The sequence below is a fragment of the Scophthalmus maximus genome, chromosome 11, assembly GCF_022379125.1.
Source record: "Scophthalmus maximus strain ysfricsl-2021 chromosome 11, ASM2237912v1, whole genome shotgun sequence".
NCBI classification, from domain to species: Eukaryota; Metazoa; Chordata; class Actinopteri; order Pleuronectiformes; family Scophthalmidae; genus Scophthalmus; species Scophthalmus maximus.
Window position 1 is genome coordinate 14414800 of NC_061525.1, and position 25030 is coordinate 14439829.

The 25030-nt window shown below is 41.4% G+C and overlaps 1 protein-coding gene across 5 annotated transcripts in view; it reads left to right on the forward strand.

The window, feature by feature from the left end:
* grik4 (glutamate receptor, ionotropic, kainate 4) overlaps positions 1-25030 on the forward strand; it is a 234857-nt gene that overhangs the window by 59514 nt on the left and 150313 nt on the right. The gene's annotated exons all lie outside the window — the stretch shown is intronic.

Consider the following 25030-nt stretch of genomic DNA (forward strand, 5'->3'; position numbering starts at 1 on the left):
GAGAGAGAGAGGGGAAACGATGAATAACAATGAGTCAAGCCTAAGGTCCTTCTGCCCTCTGTGTTCACACCTCGAGACAACTTCATGGCCTGCTGTGGCCATAAACCTTTCTGTTTTTTGAACATGTGTAAGTTGTTAGAAGTGCGGTTAGTGAAAAAGGCTGACCCACTCTCCAAAGATACCCGAATACTGTGTGTCATGCTGACAAATAATGGAATAGTGCACAAGATATGATATCATAGGCTTTAATATTTCAATTCAAATGAGGTTCCAATACCATCCAGTAGAATCACTGAAACAAAGCGGCAGTACAAGCGAAGAGAAAATCTATCTTTTGACACCGTTGTGGTATAGATTGTGAAACCTAAAACTGTTTTATATTGTTGACACCTTTTAAGGAAAATATTTGGGTTCAAGTGGAGTAATACCTGCAATCTAAAACATCGCTGGTAGACATCAGGATAGACCCCCGAATCGCTGCCCACGTCTCCAATTTTGTCAGCAATTCCAAACGGCCTGGTGCGGAGAAACAACTGAGCGAGGGAGACACTGTCTTAGGATTGCGATTAGTATGCTGTATTGCCCGTTGCGTCTATAAATAAAAAGCACTGGTGAAGGCAACGAGTTCTGGCAATTTCTCAGGGAGTTGTTTGAAGTAATTCTGGAAAATGCAGAGAAAAGCTGAGTGAATTAGAAATTGACGAGGCGGGTTAAGGAAAGATTAGGACTTTAACCAAAAAGGTAAATGATTGTGACATCACAAAATAGCCCCTTGAGCACGCTGAACGTTGAAGGCTGTTGATGTACTTAACTATACCGTAATAATAGCTTTCAGGGTCAAGTTTCCCTTTAAGCTGCTTGAGACACACTGGCTGCTGCGATGATGACTGTGGTCACTGTGAACGAGTTTCTGTGTTTGAAGAGAAGAATAGAAATGAAACATCAGACACTGCTCACAACAGCCTCACCGTGACACACACTTGTCCTTTTTCGTGACCGCTGCGGAACAGGGGAATTTTTTCCGTCATCGCAAAATGTTTTCACAGCTCTTACTTGTAACAACATAAGCTGCTTATAACTCAGCACTGTTTGCGTGAAAGGGGATTGTTTTATTGAGATTTATTCAACTGAGAGGTTTTTGTCCGTCCATAAAAAAATGGACCCATAAAAAAATGGATCCATAAAAAAATGCATTTTCTCTGTCTTTTACTGGTCTCAACAAGTCTGGTGGATGAACTGTTCTTTCGCTTTTCCCTTTCCCATTTTCTAGCAATTGATGACTCATTTGTAAAGAAGCAGATTTTGTCCAGATTTTTTTTTTTTCACAAACACTGTGAGTGTCAGTCATTCCACATTCTCTATAGCTGCTGTGCAAAATGCTGCTATTCGGCTCCTCCGCTGCACTGTAGTTTCCTCAAGGTTCTTCTCAACAATGGGTAGAGACTCATTTGTAGTCAAAATTTGACTTTTTTGGTCAACAAATTCACCAAATGTTTACATTCTTAGCACACTAGGAAATCCAGTACGCCTTAATCCTTTTTGCCTTTTTAATATATCTTTACTATATTAAAAATAATCATTCCATGAGCGATTTTTGTTGCCAAGGAAGGCAAAAACGAATAAAACAACACATTGGCTGCTTTTAGTAAATTCATTCGTTAGAATTGATTATTCAGTGTACAGTATTTTCAAAGTTTTATAAATATTTTTTTTTTATACAAGCAAATCTTGTGTGTCTGCATATCAAGCTAACCTATGGATATGATGATTATGTGTGTGTGTCCATTTGTACTATAGGGTGGTTGTAGGTCAGACAATCTGACCCAGACTACAGTCAGCAAGAAAACACACATTAAAGTTGTGTCAGGAAAAATCAGAACTGGCCAAAATGTCGTCACCTTCCCAAAACTTAAGTTCTATAACTCAAACTGGTCCTCACAGAGACAGAAATACAGGCACACACACACACACACACACACACACCCACACACACACAGACATACTATTACTACAACTACTACTACTTATCGAGCCTATGTCATATTACAAAGTCTTAAGTGTGTCAGCGACAGAAAAAACCCATTTCATATGCAGACTAACACGCTTTTCATATTTTTTAAGCCACCACATTCCCCCACAGGCAGCTCCAGTACGCTGTGAATACAAATACCAGAACACACAGTGCGCTGTAGAGACATTGTGTTTCTCCGTGGCACCAGTGCTCTGTGAAATCCACTGCTGACAGACTTTGACTTTTTACTGACTTTGGCTCATGAAAAGTGGTCTGAGGAGATGGTTGCAATCTCATTGCCCACATGTGCAATCTTGCATGAGATACAAGTATTGAATATCCCCCTTTTGTGATGATGGTGTATTATAGCCCCTCAGTAAGTGGCAGCCGCAGAATTCAATATTGCCACTGGGTAAATCCTTTTGCTCGGCTTTAATGGAAACTACTGGTTAAGTCACACTCGTTGAAATTATCTTTGCGGTACTTTGTTTACCACATCACTGATGCTCCTGCAGCTGCCTGTAGCCAGTTTATCTTTTCCTGCTCAGCAAAAAAAAAACACGGTGCACTTCGACTGCACAACCCGTCTTTGCAGTGGAAGTTTTAAATGTGCGACGGTGGGTGTTTGAGTTTGAGATTTATGTGTGTGCACGTATTTGAAGAAGGGTCTGTGTTTGTATGTTGACTGAATTCATGAGTCTGCCTCAGTCTGTCTGTGTTGCCGCTGGGCCACCTGTCTTTTTTCCTACCTCCTTCCCGGCTGCTCCTGAGAAGCAGAGATAACGCCAAATGATGTTTGTCTTCTCCCTGGCAGATTGCTGAGGCAGACTCTAGAAGGACTCTGGCAGACAGCTACAGTAAACTGAAGTCCAAAAGGAGATCTTCCTTTGGAGACCTGAGGGGACCGCAGCACCGATCCCTGATTACCACGCGGCCTCTTTACTTGTTGAGCCACTGTGAGAAAATATCTGAAAATTTATTTATTTAGGGACCTTTAAATAATTCTGGATATGTCCACTTCATTTTACTAATTTTCTCTTTGTTAACGATGACTGATGTGTAATCAGTAAACCGTAATTGCGTGAATGATGAATGCAATTAAAGACAGCAGGTCACCGTACCAAAGAGAATAATAGATACAATGGGAAAAAACTCTCCAGCTGTTATTTTGTCTTTAAGTTCCTTTGCATGACATCTCAAATCCGTTTCTTTAAAACAAAATAGATTATTCCACATATTCAGTACATATCAAAGCTTAATTGTTGAATTTGATTTAATGAAAGACATTTTAGAAGAATAACCACTTCAAATAACATCACCAGTTTTAAATTCTTTACAATTTTTAGTTTTCAATACATAGGAATATGAAAAGGAATAAATAATAAACAAAATGACTTAAAATAACAAGGTTTTTGGTTTGTGTAGTTGAGTGCACTGTCAGTTCAGTACAAATTGGGCCTACAGTGGTCATGTGTCGGTGTTGTGAAGCCACATTAGCAAAAAGCTTATTTTTGCCGAAAAGTTGCTAATGGAATCTTGATGGGTTTTCTTACTTTGACATCTGTTGTTGATAGCAATGAGTAGGAACTGTTTTTTGTTGTTGTTTTTTTTAAGTGTTTTATTCACATTTGGGCGGGTGACCAATTAGCAGTAGCTGTCATGAGAGAGGACTTGAGGAAAGAATATGTGTGTGTGAGTGTGTGTGTGTGTGTGTGTGCGTGTGCGCCATATATGTCCAAGTATGTGCTTGCCTTTTTTATGTTTATGCTTAGAGCACCAGGCTGTGAACATTTTCAGGGTGTGCTTACAGAACATAGTCGGTGTAGACAAGAAGAGAAGAGCCTAATTAGGCCTCTTTCCGCTCCTGTGAAAAGCATTCCCCAGATTTCTGGGACAAAAACAGAAAAATTGCTGAGCCTCTCACTTACATCCACAGAGGTCAGGGTAGAGTTGGAAAGACAAAAGAGCCGAAATGGTCGCATATCGTGCATCATATGCCCTTGTGCCTCTGAGCAACATGGAGGTGCATTCTGAGAGAGCGAAAGAGAAGGTTGAGACGTTGGAGCAAATGGATCATAGAAGAGGGAGAGTGTAAAATGGATTATAAATGGATCACAGGGTTTGTTAGAGCTTCTGTGTCCTAAATAAGTCTTTCTTGTACATATTACAGACAAAGCTATTACCATGTTCAGTCAGACATTATGAGCTTATGTCATAACAGAGTCAAAATTCAGCTTTTTGTGGGGTTTTTTAAACTCCAGCGTTGGTTGGTCATACTGCTGTCTTACTCAGCTCTCTGCGTCTCTCTCATGTGGACAAATTGTTTCTGGCCGGGCCCATTGTTTCAGTCTGATTGACTCGTGCTTGATCAGAGCTGTTTAAATAGTTGTCTCAATATTTGTGTGGCCAATTGTGAAGATGCTGGGCGATTGTGGCCCAACTGGCAGAATGTAAATTGTTCATTGCACCACATGGCTGACAGCTCTGCTGGAAAATGAAATTAGAGGAAAGGAAAGACTCATGAGCAGTTGCAGCGGACAAGGGATAATACATGACTCACACACTTTTAAGCCCGGGCTGTGTAGCATATTGAATATACATGTGGTAGAAAGCATAGCGTGGATGTGAGGGTTTAGAAAGAGTTAAGAGGCAGACTTTTACAAGACCGCTCAGACTGAATTTGATAGTGTAACAGCTACTGACTGACAGATTAGCGGCATGACAAATGATGTATGAAAGAGAATAATCTGAAATATGTGCATTTTAAAGTTGTGGAACATAATCCACCAGAACAAAAACAAACTCCTGAACTGCACCTTCAGCCTGAAACATTCTTTCATCCAGTATGAATGACCACATCCTGCACCATATTGATGAAATATGCTCTACGTAAAAATACCAGCTTTTGTCAAGTGATACATTTACTGTAATCTTAGATAGACTAGAACCACATGGGCGAGGTGTGGGGCCTCTTGTGTCGCATTTTAAGCTTGCACTCGGAGGAGTAGTAGTCAGAAGCAACAGGAACCGTTGTTGTATGTAGAGCTCCAGGTATTTCATTAGATCGCTCTGCAATGGAAACGGAAGGAGATTCTTTCAGTGTGTACTGTACTGGGGTATGCAATTTGGTCAGATTTTTATTCGACTACAGAAGACATTGTGAGAAAAACACGGAATGCAGCTCAGTTGCTCCGGACTATGGTGACAGCGGCTTTGCATTGCACTTATTTTTGCTACAGAGGACCAAGCCGTGTTTCTTCAAGGTGTCACCTTTGCCTGGTGCACTGTATATCCCATGTGCAGCCCGCAAACATGGAGCAGTGATTTTTGTCAGCATTATTAACTGCTGTTGGGCTTTATCTGGGCACTGCAGTGCATAATTGGAAAATCCAAACCCATGAAACATAACCTCCATAAAGTCTTCTTCGCCACTCGCCACTTGCATCACTGTTATTTATGAATGTGCACTGTAATTTCTGCTATCTAGTCCTGGAAGTATATTAAAGGTCCGCAGTTACACTCTGCCGCACAAGTCTACTGTCATAATTCACTGATTTTGTTAGTTTTCTCCAGGTCATATTTCTGTATGTCGAGTCAATGGCCATGTCTTGCTTTACTTACCATATTGCCTGATGAATTGCAGTGAATATCCTCTACAGGTCTCTGTCGGGGATCACAAAAAACAGAGAGAAGGACAGCGGGAGTTTCAAGGTGTATACAAGATAATGAAGAAAGGAAGAAGAAAGAGAAAAAAAATTGAAAGACTCTAGGTAGGCGGAGCAGAGGAGAGTAAGAGATAGTGAGTAGAAAGATGGTTTCTGAGGAAGAGGTAAGAGGAGGCCGCGACTGTCTAAGGGACATCGCGAGATGTAGGGGAAGGAGCTAGATGAATGAGTGCAATAGACAAAGTCACCGCAGCCTGTCCAGATGCGATCAGCGCAGAATTGAAGGGCAGCAGCTGGCACAGAGGCTAGACATGGCAGCTGGCTCCAGCGGTGTGCGGTGAGGGGTGGTATTGTTTCAGCCTTTGTAGATGCTCAACAATCCCATTTACAAATTGGAAGGACCACCAGTCACACTCACACAGAAACTGGCGGCTGTCGCTGTCTGAGCCGGCTGATGGATGGGACCACTTTGCTCGACCGATCTAATGATAATGGGGCAGAAGAGGTCAGAGTTGTCTTATGACTGTCTGGTGGCATGATAACAGTGTGAGAGAGAGAGAGAGAGACTGACAGTGCTCTGTAGATAATAAAGACACGTGCGTTTCATTTGATTATGCTGATAATTGAGCGGTTAAGGCTTGTTAGAGATATAAATGAATCCAAAAATTCGATACACATCCTATGCCCAGACCTATTTTTGAAATGTCCAAAGCAAACTCTGAGTATGCGCTGTATGCAATAATGCCTGTTTAACACTGGGTTACATGCATGCAGTTCTCAGCAAGAGAAAACTCCGCCCTGGTAGCGAAAAACCATCTGTACTTATAAGCTATGAAACATATTAAAGGACAGGTGCGGCCCTGTCTGATAGTTTAATAATCATTGACCAAAATAACGCTTTTAGTAAAACTTCCATTTGAAGCAGTCTCTTTTATACAACAAGTCATCTAATTTCAGTTGGATGTGCTGCTTGCTGTGGGGGGAATACACACACACACACACACACACACACACACACACAAACACACACACACACACACACACACACACACACACACACACACACACACACACAGACAGAGACAGAGAGAAGCCAGGCACAGCTTAGTGCACACAGAGCAGTGAGAGGATTTGTCTTGTGACTTGGGTTCTGTCTGAGGATGCATACTCTTACAGCTAGAGCTGATCTAGAGTTACACAGCTGATTCCTCTGGTCTTTCTCTTTGTCTGGCCGAGGCTAAATAGGTAGAGTTGGTCGTCCACAAACGTGAAGGTTTGTGGTTTCGATGCCCCTGTCCGCATGCCGATGTGTCCTTGGGCAAGACACTTATCCCTGAATTGTCTCTGACGGCTCTTCCGACAGTGTATGGTAAACAGCAGCGCTGTATGAAGGTGTGTGAATGGGAGAACGTGACTTGTCCTGTAAAGCAGTTTAAGTGGTCAATAAGACTATATAAATATAGTCCCAACACTGAAGAAGACTGAAATCCAAAGCTTATCTTTGGAGCTGCAAGCTAATACTGTTCCACCTCAATTTTGCCTCCAGAAATCTCTTGACTTTTAATAATTAAAGCGTGCATTTGTATTCAACCCTGTCACAAGCCGACGCCATTGTGAGCAGTGAGTTGGGATGAATGAGCTCAGCTCATGTGCCATATTTCCATTCTCGTTGGGCTTTTAGTTCTCACTGAGCCGTGAACAGCTCTCCCGTGACGGCGCAGGTAGAGAGCATCTGCGAGTGGCGGAGAGACAATTTGCTGTTGAGTAACCCCAGTGTTTGTGTGAGTGACAGGCCCTTATCAGAGCTCCCCGCTGGCTGATCAAAGTTGAAAGAGGGTCAGGCTGAATTAAAGGCTAGCTAATTAAAATGTCCAGGGAACATGCCATCCTTCGTTTCATTTATCTCCTCCAGCACCGTTGGGAAGAGTAAGAGAGAGGTGAGATGCGGGAGAAGCGAGGAAAAAGAATAAAGGTGTGGTATCCCATGAGTTGCACTATATCTGTTACTAGAGAAAAGATTACTCAACCTCCTCTCTGTGTGTTTGGTTACAACCGGAGATGTGCTGTTTCTATGATACAGGATCTTGATTTAAAAGTCCCATATGTATGTGAGTAGATGATTAAAGCGAGAGTTTGGTAGGAGCCTGTTCACCTGAAAGCAGATCGCTGTAGACTGATAGCCCCAGGCAAAGAAGCAAAGCATGTCCTGGGACATCCACAAAAGGCCTTTTCTCTTTTCCGCCTGCTCTTACATTGTCTCTGTGGCATGGCCCTTTTCCAAACCTCCCATTTTCACAGCCTGTTTGTGAATCCGAGGCTCAGAGGTTGTTGGTGCATGTGTGTGTGTGTGTGTGTGTGTGTGTGTGTGTGTGTGTGTGTGTGTGTGTGTGTGTGTGTGTGTGTGTGTGTGTGTGTGTGTGTGTGTGTGTGTGTGTGTGTGTGTGTGTGTGTGTGTGTGTGTGTGTGTGTGTGTGCGTGCGTGCGTGCGTGCGTGCGTGCGTGCGTGCGTGCGTGCGTGCGTGCGTGCGTGCGTGCGTGCGTGCGTGCGTGCGTGCGTGCGTGCGTGCGTGCGTGCGTGCGTGCGTGCGTGCGTGCGTGCGTGCGTGCGTGCGTGCGTGCGTGCGTGCGTGCGTGCGTGCGTGCGTGCGGCTGGGGTTGCCTCTCAGGATACAGTTGGGGTTTTGGGCTTTTTGGAACCAAATGATGCATTCACACACAAGTCAGAGGATATTTAAGCTGAAGGGTATTGCTGACTCTGTTTGAATGAGATATGAAATAGCTGTGTTGTGACATATATACAATTTATTTTTCTTGGAAACGCAAGTGAAATAAATGTTATAATTTCAAAATTACAATGCCCCTCTCGTAGTCATTTTAAAGACTAGTATTGTTTATGTCTTGTAAATTGTGTAGTTTGTAGTCGTGAGTTTCTCAAAAGAAATTCCCCAACTTTGAAATTTGGTTTATTGATGAAGAAGGTTATTATATTTTATTGTATTTAGCATGTCGGCAATGAAATGCTGCTTGAAAGAGAAAAGAAGAAAAAAAAATCATTTCACCAATTATGCCAATGCACCTTAGGTGTGAGAGCCGGTGCCATCGGGTTGTCTAATAATCTAAGTGTGTGCGCTCTTTCACACCAGAGATTTTTGTTGTGAAGGTGTCTGAGGCCGACTGAGACCGAGAGCAAATCAGTCTAATGAGATGCCATGTTGCTCTGTGGAGATGATTACCTCAGGGGGAGAGGCATTAGATTGATGGGGGCAATCTTGGCCTCAGTCTTTGAGACACACCAGCGCCTTCGCCACCAACACCAACACCAACACCAGCAGCAGCAGGCGCCATTTAGACAGAGACGAGTCTCTCCCGCTCAGCCCAAATGACCCGTAACACTTTCTTGGAAAGTCAAAAAGGGGCGTTCTCTGCCTTGCCACCAAAGCTTTAAGGGAGAATAAAAAAATGTAAGCATTGTGCTGCTTTTGTAAAAGTTCAATTCCTTAATGCCATCAGTCACAGCTTGCCTCTGCACATGCTGATCACCATGGTAACCCGGCGTTACCCCTGACTACTTGGGTAATGTCTGTATGGATCTTCTCTCTCTGATCCCGGCTTTCTCAAATGTATTAAAAGGCCATTTTTTTCTGAAAAAGAAAAAGCAGGGAATTTGCAGAAAAGATTGGTTACACGACAGCAATTAAAGCATGTTTGTCATCTAAAATTTGAATACTGATGAATCGATAACTGAGATTGCAATAAATGATGATTGCTGGATGTTCGAGTTGGGCCCAGCCTTGTAAGTGTGATTGCCTGCGCGGGGGTTTTAGAGACCCATTAATCAGGACTTGGTTGATCGTGTCTCAGGTCAGCAGTGATCTGAGGGGAAAGCTCCTGGAGTTGAATGCAGCAGCGGTTCAATAGCTCACAGTGGACAAGCCATGAACCCGGCAGATGACAGCAGAAGTAATAGTAGCACTGGTACACTGCTCAGGAGAGCTAATCTAAAGAGTCTGACAATTCTGATCTCATTTCTATATTTCAGTCCAACAATACTTTATTTTTTTTAACCCGCAAACCTAGCTTGCTTCTGTATTAGTTTTGTTAACGGATATACGACAATGATATTAAAATGTAGGTTTTAGATTTTTTGTTGTTGTGGACATCATTTAGCCTAGTTATGGCAGATGAGCCTGATAATTGTCAGTAACATTCTTACCAAAACTTCTGCTCACTCTGTCTCTAGATGTAGTCTGACAATGGCTGGATGCTGGCATCACCTCCTGCAGCTGGAAGCACAGCAAAAAGGAAGCAGCTAATTGGACTGATGATTGGGGATTGTGATTAGGGATTGAGTATTTTTTTTGTGGAAGAGAAAAACCAAACACTGCAAGCAAGGCTAAGCTGCTGCCTACCTGAAATTGTTCTACTTGAAATTGGGACTCGCCTGCCAAGATTGCTGACAGGTGCCATGTACTGTAAAGTTCTCATGAATGACCTGGGATGCAGAATATTCAATTTAAATAAACTGCAGAGCGTTATTTCAACTGTGACATAAAACTTTTATTCATTTACGGCGTCAGCATTCATTATTTGTGAATTTTATCTGCAGCAATCAAGTCAACAACCTGTCAACCTTGCATGGGGGTTTGGTCTGGCTGTACTTTTAGATGCACTCAATGGTGTGAAGTGAAGCTGTGAGCAGATGCCTTTTAGATTTTAATGTGATTGGATAATAGAGGGACGCAGGGAAGTACACGAATGGCCCAGAGCCAATAGCAGGGGCTGGGAAGAAGTAATGAATGAAGGTGCATAGGAGAGTGAATAAAGTTGTCCTCTGAACTTTTGCTCAGCTCCATTAACCAACTGCTTAGCAGTGGTGGAGCATTAATAAAGCCATAAACATCTGCTACTGATGAGCACAGTGACCCGTCCCTTTAGCATTTATCAAGTGGATTTACTTCAGGACAATAAAATCCCATCCTGGTGCAGGACATTACAAATACTATACCGTTTTTGTTCTAGATTGCAGTTTATTTTTTGGACTCATCAGTGGCTTAAACAGCTGCTCTTGTTGGCTATTCACAGAGCGGTTGACACTGTCCGCCCGTCTTCCAGTGGTTTCTCCTCTGACTGTACAGGATCTCGCTCTGCACGCTGATCCAGCTCTGGAGTGGAGCGTCAGGGAGCCCGGGGGTAGTGCTTTGAGGCCGAGGCTTAACTCTGGGATTTGATGCTTAACCTATTCTTAAGTGTGCTTTCCACCGATACTTTAAACAGCATATGTTTATTTTACACCCTGGTTGAGGCACTTATTAGTGTCAACATCCTTATCATTGAAATATGCTAATATATCAGCCCTAATCGGCTTTATATCAAAATTGGCTCAGTGTCGAAGTAATCCTTAAATGTGCCTTATCTTTCTAGGTTCCTATTTTCGATAAAGGTTATATATATACATATGCTATTCATACTATGATATTCATATAAAGTATATTCATACTTTGTCCATGTTAATTTACAACAAGACGGTCTGTGTACATATGAGTCAACAAAAAAGTATTCCAGACACAACCATTAGCTCACGCTCGCCTTGCTGTGCTCCAAGGTAGTTCTGGCAGTAACTCAATGACCAATTCACCAAAAATTCATAATATCAGTAAGTTAGCTAATGTCATCATGCCAGTCGCTCATGAAAACAGACATGTGACATTATCAAGTTGGCTCTGGGTTATGTTGGCGCGCTTTTTGCAGATTGTCGAATTATCAGGCTTTGAAAACCACTTTCAACAATGGAGACATCCCAATTCAAATTCGAGGATCTTGCAATATAACAATCATTGCAGAGCTGTCTTGTTGGCAGTATACTCAGTTTTAATTATGCCACTTTTTTCTGCTTCTGCAGCGAAGACAAACATGGCTAACACCACAAATATGTGCATTATTTTCTCAGTTATTTATACGCTTTCTGGTATGAACCAGGGAAGTGGTGCCGCTAAGGTTTTAAACTTATAGTGTGATGGAGGGAAATTGCTAAATGTATGGATTAATTCAAGGGGGGAAAAAAATGTCTTCCAATTGTATGTTTCTGTTAGTTACATCACTAAGTATTTTTAAAAGGTGCCGTTCATCTTAATAATATATTTTATCCCCCAAAGTTCTTTCCACTGCACATTGTGCGCATAATTGATGACTGGAGTCTCTTCACTCCCGTTGTCAGATTGAATGAGCTCGTCCAAGATGCTATATGGTGAAAGTCAGATTAGCACTGGAGCCCATTTCATATTTCTCTGTTTAGATTTGAGTGTGAGTTAAGTCATCTCTTAAAAGTCATTTTTCATTCCCTTCTGTCCGTTTCCTGCCAAACAACAAAGGCGCCATGTCCTCAAACTCCAAAGTTTTTTCAGGTGAACAAAGACAAGACGATCGCTCTAATAAATTAGCCTTTGTATGCCCTTGTCACTATCTCCGACTCTTATTGCCTCTCTCTCTCTATCTGACACGTTAGGTCTCATACACAGTGTTCTGTTTTTACCGCTCCAGTGCTATTTATAGAGAATGTGTGTTCCCAAAAACTTCCTCCAGTATGTTAAACATTAAGGTTTCACTGTTTCACCGACCAAAACACATCCTGTAACGAGGTAGCCACCAACAGCACATTAATATCTTTACACAAATTTTAGATTAACAAGGTCATATACAGTAAATCAGGTCATCAGTAAATAAGTTATAACTTTGATCTATCATGGATGACGACGAAGTGATTTTAGCAGTGTACTGTCTGAAGTTGTAAGATGACAGGATGGATTAAGACCATGACAGTTGCACTGCTTCTATAGTGTTGAGTAGCTAAACCCCCCCCCCCCCCACCCCCATTTTCAACAGATCTAAAATATCAGAATGATCTTTTTAGTCTAAAAATAGGAACATTCTTCATAAATCAAAAGAAAAGACAGGTACGACCTTTAGCTATGATGTTCCTCCGCCCTTTTGACATCAAGAGAAACATTGAACAACGCTGGTCTAATTGTCGTCGTTTGGCCATCATTTTTATTGCTTATTAAATCATGTCACCCTTCAAATTTTGCAGAGAGCAAAGGCTGCGGTGACATTGCTAAACACAGCTTTAACTTTGATGTTTCCCCGGAGAGCACGATGAGCAGGCAGACAACCAGTCAAGTTTTAAACCAACTCCCTGTTCAGAATCAGTTATCACAGTCCGTTATTTGCAATACTACACACATCAACAGCATCTACAGCAAGGATACAAACATGAGGTGGCTGTGCAAAATATAATGGACAGGTCAATTAAAATGGTTCAAATGGATTAAAACCCTCGGTTTGTGGGTAATGGAAATGTTCATGGTATCTTTATGCACTTTTTACTATTCATTATTTGACCTATTTTTTACCAAGCTATTTTGTAAAAACGGAATAAGAAAAAAGATTATTAGTTTAAAAAAAATATACCTCCTAATGACGTAATACAAAACCGCCTATGAAAAGTGCACTTCCTCACAGTAAAGAGACTGACACATTTAACTTTAAATATTTTGTCCTTCAAAACAAATACATAAAATGTGAATGCTGTGCATGCATTATTATCGTACGTCACTTATTCCTTTATTTTTGACACGGAGTAAATGATAGCACCTGTTAAAAAAGAAAATAAATTCTGCACAATGAATTTTGTGCACTAGGATAAATCACAATATCTAAATGAAGGCATTCAGGTATTCGGCATTGTTCCATGAACATCGCCTGTGGCCGTTACCTTCAGATTCAATGAAATGGATTTGGCGTGTTCAATCTGGACCCAATTTAAAAATGATTTACTTTCTCTTCCTTTATATATGAATCAGCATTTGTCATCTGTTCCAGCCAGGTTATCTCTCCTCTGAGTGCATGTCAGGCTGCCACTGACCTTCAGACATGATGAACTATATGAAAGATTGGACAATAGGGTTGCCATTTATAGGAGGAAAGAGATGTCCTGAAAGGAAATAAGGTCATAACAATAGAGTGTGGGAGGGGTAGGACAGCGAAGGGACACGCAGAGAGAGAGAGAGAAGGGGACAGAGGGTAAGATCTGTCTCCTTTCTCTGTGGCAAACAGATTCTATTCTTACTCGCGCTGAGCAATAGTGTCCATGCTTCTCTTTGTCCCTCCATCTCTAATTGCACCCCAGCCTCTTTTTCACATTGACCTGATTTATCCACGTGGCTGTAAAGTCTCACCAATGCAGCCCCATCCACGAGTCTCACCTGCTTCCCCTGACGTGGCTCGTTCTCCCGACAGTTTGACGGTGGCAGTCCACTACGGGAGGGAAACTACTATCTCGCTTCCCCACACCTTGACATAAATGTTAAAACTTGAACACAAAATAAAGTACGTCCCTTACTACCATTACTGGCGACTGCAGTAATCATTAAAGTGACTTGATGGCAGTATGTTTTGTGCATGGGTGTGTAAGATGCCATGACATAAACAGAGAAGGTAAATCGGAGCAATTCTTGGGAGGGTGCTGGGTAGCAGGAAAAAGAGGCATTGACCTACCAGCAGGGGTTCGGGGATGGAGAAGAGTCAAGGACCAGATATTACTTCTATGATTTGAGTGGCTGTTCTCTGTTGGGTTTTAAGGCTGCAGGGTTGGAGCGATCCTATTTGAATAAGTATGTGGCTCAGTTTGCAAACAGGTTCCCTGAGACTTGCCCAGGGTTTGATCATTAGTTTGGGTTGCAGAGTGCCAGCTCGGCCCCTGCACTGTGTCTGTTTACTCTGCTGTTCTGTTGAATAGATTAGGGAAATGATGGCGGAATGCTGTTGGACAGAGCCTCGGTTTGCACTTTGGTGAACCTAACAAACACTGCACAGCAGTCGGCCTAATGATGGACAGTGCAAACGTGTTTCTGAATAGTCTTATTTGATCCTCCGTCTTTGCTGGAAATGATATAAGTTTGGGTTTTTATCCACATCTTCCCGCGGTGCAGACTGAGATATCGCAACTGATAAAGTGAGGGATTGTCATGAAATTTTGTACTGATATTTAAAGTCCCCTGAAAATGAAAGTTATGTTTTCACTCAACCTGTGAAATATTTTATTTGAATAATTACAGGATGGATAGCCATGAAATACACTCATTGATGTTTGATGGCTACATTTCTTCTGTACCCCCTGGTCAAAGTCCCCCTAAAAACAGAATATAAGATAACATTTACAAAGGTACTGACATTAAAAGATAATGGAAAATGAATGTTAATTAAAAAATATATACTTTTTTGTACTGCACTGCAGTACATAAAATATATAATAGACTTCTACAGTCTGTCTGTCGGCCTTAGTGAAGACCAACAACTGAAGGTAGCGATTTTACAAAAAAATTGTATAGTCAGTCTGAATAAATGGCGAAGTGAAACCAATCTGCATTATGCTGTTACGCCCATTCCAACATTTCTTTACCTCTTGGTTCTGTTCTTTATTTTTCATCCTGAAAGAACTACTTCACAGCTCCAATGCACCTAATTTATATAGTCAGTGGCGTTGCATTCATATATTTCCTTTCGAGTCTCCACCAATATTCTAACTGATTTCCATGCTGCTCGGCAGAAACCTGCGCGACAGAAGACAGCACCAGCAGCGAGACCAAGGCGGGTTGAGAAAATGAGTGTTCCATTATTTATGCTCCCCTCACTAACTTTATGATGCCGTTAGGTGGTCATGCTGTTGTCCTCTGTCTCCTTTTATTAGCTGTGGTGCACCACTGCATTTTAATGGATACGTCAAAGAATGAAGTTTCCTTTCGGCGATGTTGCAAGGATCCCAGGCTCACCGAAACAAAAAGGCTCTGGATGATGCACATCATAAGATGAGAGCACAGTCAGCCAGAGTCCAAGTCTGAATGTGTAGTATTTTACCAGCTAAGCACTTTTCATCCGGTATTGTTCTGAAAAACATAGTGGTCCGAAACTTTGTGGCATAGTGTATGTGAAGTGCTTTTTGCCATTGAGACCTTTTGTTTATTTCATTTCCATAACCAATTTCAATATCAAATGTCCTTTTTTTCAGGCTTGTCTGTTTATTTTGTTAAGTATTGAGGTTTCCATCTTCTATATCCTTTTGCAACTTTTAAACAAATACAGTCTTGATTTAGCATGACGGTGTCCATTAAACCCGCAGATAGTTTTCTTCAAGCATGATCACAGTTACTGTGATGGCCTCTCAGCTTTACTGCTCTCAGTCTGTAGGGGCTGCACCTGAAGGCAGGACACTCACTTCCATGTACATGAGGCCAGAATAGCAATTAGTCCAGTGAGTCATTAGTCATTAAAAATATCAGCTTCCAAAAGGTAAAAAAACAACAACAACAAAAAGACTTGTGTGTGGTCGGTGTACTTTTACCTCCTGCGAGGTAATAATGGTGTTGATGATGAGAAGAAGCATGGGCGAGAAATCTCCCAGGATGTTTAAATGTCACACTTGGACAGTGTTGACTTTGGCAAAATGCCGTGGTTCTCTATTGACACTGTAAATGGACTCTTTCTCTATTTTTTCCACAATCACATATTTGTTTCTGTTGTAACACCACAAAGGCCAAAAGAGGGAGAAGAATACAAAAAGAAAAAGTGTCATAAAACGATGATATTCCCCAAACCTACTGTTTGTCTTACACTCGGTTACTACTTAATCCTACGCTACATACTACTTACTTTGATGATCTCTGACTTATTGTCTAGTGCCACCAGCTGGTCAGAGTTTTCACTTATCCAGTGGAATATCTCAACATCAGTGGCTTGGTAGAATTGGTAGAATTTTGAATAGTCATTCATGGTTACCAGAGGATGAACCCTTAAAGACAGGCGACTCACGGATTTTGCTTCTAGCACCACTATAGAGTTCAGATTTATGTTTTTTCGTGAAATATTTCAGCAACTGCTGAGTCTTTATAAACTTGTTGTTGTTTTATATTTTTCCAGTGTTGTCTGTTGTTAAACATCCTGTACATCTTTGTCTAAGCCACACCATCTCAATCGTTTTTAGAGGCTTTTGGAGCTGGTGGCAGAATTTCATTCTCGATCATGTCTGGTCATGGATTGTTTACCACTTCAAGCCTCCTCTTAACCTCAAGGAAGGGATTGTTCTGCTTGCACTCTTGTGATCCGGTGGATGAGGTGGGCTAGTAAATGTAGCGAACAAATAAATAGCTCTACATGCAGAGGAGTACATGTGCAAACACTCCCACATAATGTGGTAACATAGTGTTTGAAGTAGGACTTCAATTGGACACTGCTGAATAGTGGGCAACTTGGTATCCCACACAGTGCCTCCCTGCTCCCTCAGATCAGTGTTCAACCACTGTCCCATGTGGCCGAAGCTTGGAGGGAGTGCAGAACAATGGTGTATCTGTGCAGAAATGGCTAAACTAATCGTTTGTCACAACAAGATGATATGTGAGTAAAATGTGCTTAATGCTTTCATATTTGTAAAAAGCCTGGGATCATATCTCAGTTATTTGAATATGTTAAATCTAATGTTACTAATAACATGTTGATTTCGCATTTTCTTATTATGAACTCTTATTGCCATACACTTTACGCAATAATAGTCATGATGCTTGAAAGTGAGTCATGTTATGAAATGAATTTGAACTGAATATTCAGTGTCTTGCTTTTTCCACTTGTGAACATCTATAACTGCTAACTGTCCTCATAAGGGCCCTGTCTGAAAAAGGGCAAAGTTTTAATGCAAATTGTGTGCTACAGTGTAAGAATCCTTATCCTATATACTAAGAGTATACAGTGCGTGAATTATATTGTTCTTAACTGTACAGGACAAGATATTTAGATGTTAATTCAAGTATAAGCAGCAAACATAAAAAGGCTCATATTTCAATTATTTTATGACCCAGATGTCTTCTTGTGTATAACATCCAGACATACTTGCATCATAATTGTCTGTACATTACACTGCAAGCAAGAACTGACAGTTGTAGCCAACAGCGTAGCTGACTGAATCCATGGCAACATAATGATTCCTGGTAATAACACAAAGGAAACTCTTATTTTCACAGTCGTAAAAACAAAGCACATCTTTTCATAGTTGTGTCTTGTATGCAAAAGTGTATTATTAGTTTCTCTATATAATGTTTGGTATCAGAGCACTTTATTTTTCCTGTTTTTGTGTAGGAAGATGCATATGGAAATATGACCTCACTGTACATGTTGCTTTGCATTTCTCTTCATCAGCAGACTGGTTTATTGACCAAATTGATGCCCAACTGCTATGGCAATACTTGATATATGATTCATTAGAATAAGTAGAGTAGAGCATTATATTATGGAATTTTGCAATGCATATTTTAATCTTATTATTTGTGCCTAATGATTATAAAGATTATTGTACTTAGATTTTACCCCCAAAACACATTATGTTTAAAAAATAATAAATTAATGAATGAATACAACATAAGAAACACATTCAGGTCCTATAGTGTGGATGTGTGCAGGGACACATGTACACGTATATGTATGTGTTTGTGTGAGTGAGAGAGAGAGAGAGAGAGAGAGAGAGGCAGGGAGTGATGTAGGTCATTGAAATGTAGACAAGTATTCAGCCAGATGCTGCAGAAATCAATCCCTGTGTAACAGATGGCAAATCACTGGGAGCATGACTCTCTCACCTCTTTGTGCTGCACTACCCCACGGGATATCCAAGATGCCTGTCTTCTGTAATGAGTGTAGTCTATTGTACACACACACATCGTTTTCGCAGATGCTTTCACACCAAGAAATTAGTTCTTTGTTTTTATTTGCAGAGGTTTTGGGAGAAATTCAGTGGGAAGTTTGGCCACCATAAAACAAGAAAGAAAAAAAAATGTAATGCAAAGCTATTACTAACTAATTTTCCATTTTACTTTGCATTTCCATTTTCATTTTACTTCAGCCAATCTTTTCTGTGGTTATTATTTCTTGGTATTAAAATAACGAGGCGGTGCCTTTCTCAATGTGTTTTGAGACGAGCACATGGTTTATATTTTTCCTTAGAAAGTTATTATGGCACATCAATCATGGCCATATTATGGCCCATCTGTGGTGATGACAGTCACATCCTTGGTTGATGTGTGTTATGAATGCTGGTGAACAGAAGACCTGATGTATTCATAAAATGCCACAGACGCATTTTTTGTTACAGTTGCTTGACAAATGTTTACAGGGTAGCCCTTTCCCAGCAACTCACCGATTTTCATACTTACCCAATATGTACCTGAGCCAAGATGGCGTCTGGTTTGCTCCTACCGTGCAAACCTTTGCTTAAATTGATAATTCCCCATCTTAAACGCAGACAATTTCACCGAGGTATTCTTTAAAGCACACATCTCTGTTTTCCCCCGTTGCTGTCTCTCACACGTACACACACATTGCTGTGAACCTTTGGTGGTTATTTGAGGAGCAGAGTGACAGTGTCAGGGTTGTTGGACAGGCCGTTTGGCCTGGACATTGTGATCTCATTATCCCAGCTCTCTGTCCCTTTATTGGCTCAGCTTTTGATGTTGTCAAAATAACTAATACATGTAATACGCACAGTGGGACATGTTGCAAAGGATTTTATTATGAACGATCTCGCCTACTCATAGTGATGAATTGGATTTTAATTGCCAAACGTTGGTATTGTTAATGACAATACAATATATTCTAGAGGGCCCCAGCCCACACAAAATGATACCATTTAATTTTTCTGCAAAGGCTTCAGCAACAACATTATGTTTGATTTGAACTCCTATCCTTTTTTGGCTGTATGTGGTCTTTCTATTTGACATAATATCCCAAGTCCCAGAGAGAATGTAATATCATGTATCCAAGGGCTTTGTTCTTCAGACAAAAGAAAGCATCTTGTAGGGAACTGTTATGTCAAGTTACTCCTCATTTTTATCTGCAAAGTGATATCTAATAAAGGGGCTGCAGCTGCTGTGGATCCCCCTGTCGCCTCCTACGCTACACTGTGACTGTACTGTACCTTGGGGGAAAAGACGCTGGTAGACACAGCAAGTTCACCCCTGGAGAGTTTGGAAAACGGTCAGATATATGAGCACGCACACACACACACAGACACACACACACACACACACACACACACACACACACACACACACACTCTCACGCACGCATAAATCCTACCTCAGTAAACATTATCTATAAAGAAAGTGTGCTACGTTAATAGTAAAGATACAAGCTTTTCACACATGGCTACACCTTACTGCAAACGGGGGATACAGATTAAATCAGTAGCTTAACTTGTTCTCAATTAAAATATAGAGCACAGCAAGCTTCAGCCTTCGTCCCCTTTTCCCGGCAAAGTCGTGCTCTAGTAGTATGTTCTCTTTCCTTTCACCCTGCTGACCTCTCTCTTTGGTCTTATTATAGACAAAAGACTTGGACACACAGAAGGCTTACGCTGCACAAGTGGTTGATCAAGCACTAATGGGCAATAGTTATCAGTCATGTTGCAGCAGCAAAACGCTTCAATTTGAAGAATACCCAGTAAAATGAAGCAGTATCTGATTTGCATATTTGCAATTTACATAGTTTGCCACATATTAGCTACGCCTGCTTGTCAATTCCTTCAAAAAATATTAAGCAAAGATTACTTGAAACACTTGGTTTTCAGTTGCAAGAAATCACGTAGTTGAACAGTGCCTCAACTATGTGCGCCCTCCTCCTACAGTCCATTTGAGCCAAACTCGTCCTCCAGCCTGTCAATTACCATCCAATTTAATCCAACGATTTCTGAGTCTTGACTGACAGGCGTCATGAAATATTCCAAGTAAGACAATTTCAGTTTGATGAAATCATTACGTTTAATTGAGCACGTGATGTCAAATGCTGTGTGTGGTAAGCTACAGACTCAGAAATCCAGTACTTTATCAATCTCTGGGGGAAATTGGGTATTATTTAAGCAAGGCAGAAATAGGGACTGTGAGGAGGTGTGGAAGTGAGGCAGAAAGAAGTAGAAACAGTAAGCTGCGGTGAGTAGGTGGCACCCACACAGCTCATCATGGCTTAACCTATCGCGCTTTAACTAGAAGGCCAGGACCTGTTTGTCTGAAATCTCGCAGGACGGGACAGATCAAAACAGCCACAATGCAGCTTACAGAGTTTCTGGGGCAGCGCCACACATGTACGTTTATGCTTGAAACAAGAAAGAAACACAACAGCACACTTGCTCCCCTGGCTCCTATTGATTGCTTCTATTTCTCTCCTCTTGTGCTCCGGTTGCAGCATAGGCCTGCGTTCACTGGCGAAGCATTTAGCATTTGAAAAGTCAGCCCGCAGCCAAATTATGTGCACAATAAGCAAGAATGCTCTGTACACTGGCTTTTATGAGAAAGAAACGTATATAAGTAGTGTATTTCTTATAATTGTAGGGAATTGTAGGTAAAGAGCCTGTTAATGGAGACTAGACTTTGTGATCATATCAACTATTGCCGTTTGTTTTTTTCCCCTTTGATATGAAGGAAGGGTGATGATCAAAATCAGTGACTTTTCTCCTTAGTTGGAAGTTGGAAGAATGTGTTTGTGACTCCTTTTCAATCTGTCCATCCTGGCAAGTGTGCTGCACAATCTGACAGCATACCGCTTCTCCATTCTCCACATGCCTGCTCACCAAAGTGCTGTGTGTGTGTTGACAGTTGACTTCAAATTCATTTTTAATTATCCATTTCATTTGTTACTGACGTTGTCTTATATACACATATATAGCAGTGTTTGTAATTCGTGATAGTTAAAGAGAGACACAGACAGAAAGGGATGTAGAAACATTTAGAACTCTGTTCATTTCAGAAGTTAGAAAATGTGAATCGAAAAATTCCAGCTTCTTAATGGTTGGGATTCCCTGACATTTCATTAAGCCTTATAATTTGGTCAAAATGTCAATGTGTCCAATACGTTGGTTTATCCATAAACAGTTTGGCTTTATCTATAATGAGCATTAGAGCCACTAACATAGCTGGAGACTCTGTAGTCTGGATAATCCAAGTCACGTCTCCCAGGGAAGCCATGGCCTGTATTGCATATTATCATGTAAAACTTTGACACATCTTGCACCTTTTGACATGACAGTCACTCCTCAGATTGGCCTTTTGATCTTGACAAAAAACAAAACGGATGACACCCAGCAAGACATCTGTCTCCGTTGAACTTTACATGGACTGCTCTTATTGCGTCATTTGGGTGAAAAATGGGATCATTCTTTGCTTTTGTGGGACAATAGATGTTGATTTCTTCATTTGTTTCTGGTGTTATGAACTCTTATGCACAGTTCTTTATTTTCTATGGCTCTTTTGACAGTGATTATTTGTTTTAAATTCACGGCGTGCTGAATGTCATACTTTGACCGCCCTGGTTTAAGGTCAAAGACTGTTGGGTATTGGGTGTGGACAATGGCTCCAAGAGACTCAGTGTGCAATTTGTAAAGGCTTTTGTCTAAAGAGGATTTATTTGTACACATGTCTGCATGGAGTTTGCTTTTTTTCTGATGACGCCTCCAATTATGCATTCAAAGTTGTTTTTGGTTGTGTGTGTGTGTGTGTGTGTGTGTGTGTGTGTGTGTGTCTGTGTGTGTGTCTGTGTGTGTGTCTGTGTGTGTGTCTGTGTGTGTCTGTGTGTGTGCGCACATGCCAACCCACCTATGTGTATCACAAATAATGAGGCAGCATGCCTCCTTCATGACCTTCGTTGCCTTGTCATCTCCTCTAAACCCTGACAAACATTAGGCTGACAGGTGGTGGGAAAACATGTCAAATCCAATGATTAATTTTTCTCTTTCCTATCCTTCTCACTTTGTCCATCCAGCCTCCAATCGGTCTCTGTCTTGTGTCAGGTTTGTGTGTGTGTGTGTGTACCAGTCTGTGTTCATGTGCAGCATGTGTGTGGGTTTGAGTCCTGTCACTTAAATACTCAATAGGGGTCTTCAGAATTTCCATCAGTCAAAAATGATTGGTGTGAAACAGAATGAAAAGCAACCTGACCCAGAGAGGGATCTCCTGTTTGCCTTTTAGAAAAATGGCACATGGACCCATCACTCAAACCTCCTCCTCCTCCAGGGTCACATTCAGCACGGGTTACATTGATATTAAAATGTATTAAATGGAAAATGACCACTCATTTCCGTCGGTAATCATATTAACATTTTTATCATCTATTTCTGTACAAAAGGTGGAATAGCATGGATGACATTGCTGCTTTGCTGACAGAACAAAAGGGAATTTAAAATGAATCAATGGTGTGGCATTAGCAGTTGCCTAGCAACTACTTTCTAGTGTTTTTCCGGAGAAAATAATTTAACTTCCAATTACTTTAATGCTCGATTTTACAGCTGTACCGGCATCTCTAAAGTCAGAGTGTATGAAGACGTTTTAATGTGGGGGATATAGCTAAGATACATGTGTCCTTTCATTGTACTGTAAAGGGAAATTGCATATTAGAGGGCTTCACCATGTGCCGGCACTATAGGCAGTAGAACAAATGGAGGAGCAGAAGTGAAATCAATTACTAACCCTAACCTCACAAAAACATCTCTGGTGATCTTTTTCTCTCCGCATTTAGACCAGGCACTCTGCAGACTCAATGCCAGCTTCGTACTGAAGGCACAGTAAAGATGATCGCATGTGCTTTTATTCTACGATGCAAGTCACAAATGCTATCAGGCCGGCAGCCTGATGATGTCTTCTGGGCTGAAATGGGCAAATAGGATGCTCATACAATACTCAGGCGATACTTCAGACGAACCTCCTGTTGTGAATATTGGCAGGTATCTTCGGGGCTTAGACCAAAAAAAAATGAAAACCAAAAATTTAAATTTTTAACTTTATAATTTTTTAGGTTTTTCGTTCAAATCCTTAGATTTTCAGTGAGGGTTTAAGCAGGTTAAGTACACAAGCATTCTTTTCACCGACATTATCAACCTCTTGCACAAAACACCCAACCATAAACACCACGAGGCACAGACCACCAAGCACTGGGGAAATTTCCCAGTAAGGGTTTTGTGAAGCAGCTTTAAAGTCAGTCGCAGCTGAAAAATACCCTGCATGCCCAGAAAACAGTAACATTCCTTGGAAAGAACAGGTTTTGAGTGCATGAAAGCACCGTGCGAAGGCTTATACAAGCATGCAAAAAAAGAACTGAGCCATCAGTCTGTCTTTTTGACAGCAGTGTGGAGCTGTTGTTTACTTTTTTGTAGTGTGTGTGTGTGTGTGTGTGTGTGTGTGTGTGTGTGTGTGTGTGTGCGTGTGCGTGCATGCGTGCGTGTGTGCGCTCTCTTAGCTTGTCCGTGTTCGGCTGCCAGTGCCTCATGTTTACAAGCTGTGGTCCTTTTGTGTGCTGTTGAAATGAGTAAGTGCACACTGTTTGTAAGTGGGCAGTAGTGCTCAGACCAGTCATTGAATGTCCCTTGTAAATATTTGGTGACTCAGACAAAGGGGTTGGTGACGCATACTTTTAAACCCAAATGTAGATCACGATGAAGAAATGCTGTCAGCACTGATTGCAGCACCTCCCCTGTCTCATAGAGAGAGTTTTGTGTTTTGTAATATTCTGTGACCGAGCTTTCCTTTATTGTTTCACAGCACAGGCAATACTGGTAGTAAGTAAGTTATCTTTTGTCAGATCTATGGGATAGAATTGCCACCCAGCTGTATGACTGTACTGCACTATCTAGGGCCATGCCTGAAATCCCGTTGACCTCAGCCCGCTTTCCGCAATTTGCGGTTTGGGGCCAACCTACTCTGGTCTGCGCACTGCTTTTGCCGTTAGGTTCCTTGTCCATCATGCTGTTAATATCTCCTTCCCCTGCGTCTATTTGTGTCCTCTTGGCATCTCCCCTCTGATGATAGGAACATGTTAAGAGCTGTCCCCATGAACTTTGGCCTCCAATCAAATCAGAAATTAAAACAAAGACCATGACAAGCAATTCATCTGTTTATATCTTCTTATTTACAGATTACTAGTTTTATTCATGAAATGTCAGGAAATAGAGAAAACAAAGTGCTTCGTAGCCCATTGGAGGCTGTTGGCCAGCGATGTTCTGTCAATGTAGAGTGTCAAGGTTGTTGTAGTTTCCTCTCTGGGCTGTTGTCGTTCTGCTAGGCCGGGCGGTGTGTCTTACATGACACCGCTATGCTGGGTGAGGGATGTGAACAAAAGCAGCAAAGGCGAGGGGAAGACACTTCCTGGAATAAAAAGACCTGAGAGAAGGGAGTGAGGTCGGAGGTGAGGATAGAGGTATGTGTGAAGAAGAGAGGCAAGACGTTAAGACGGTGTAGGAAGAGAAATAAAAGAGCATTGGTCCCTGGTCCCTTGTGTAAATATG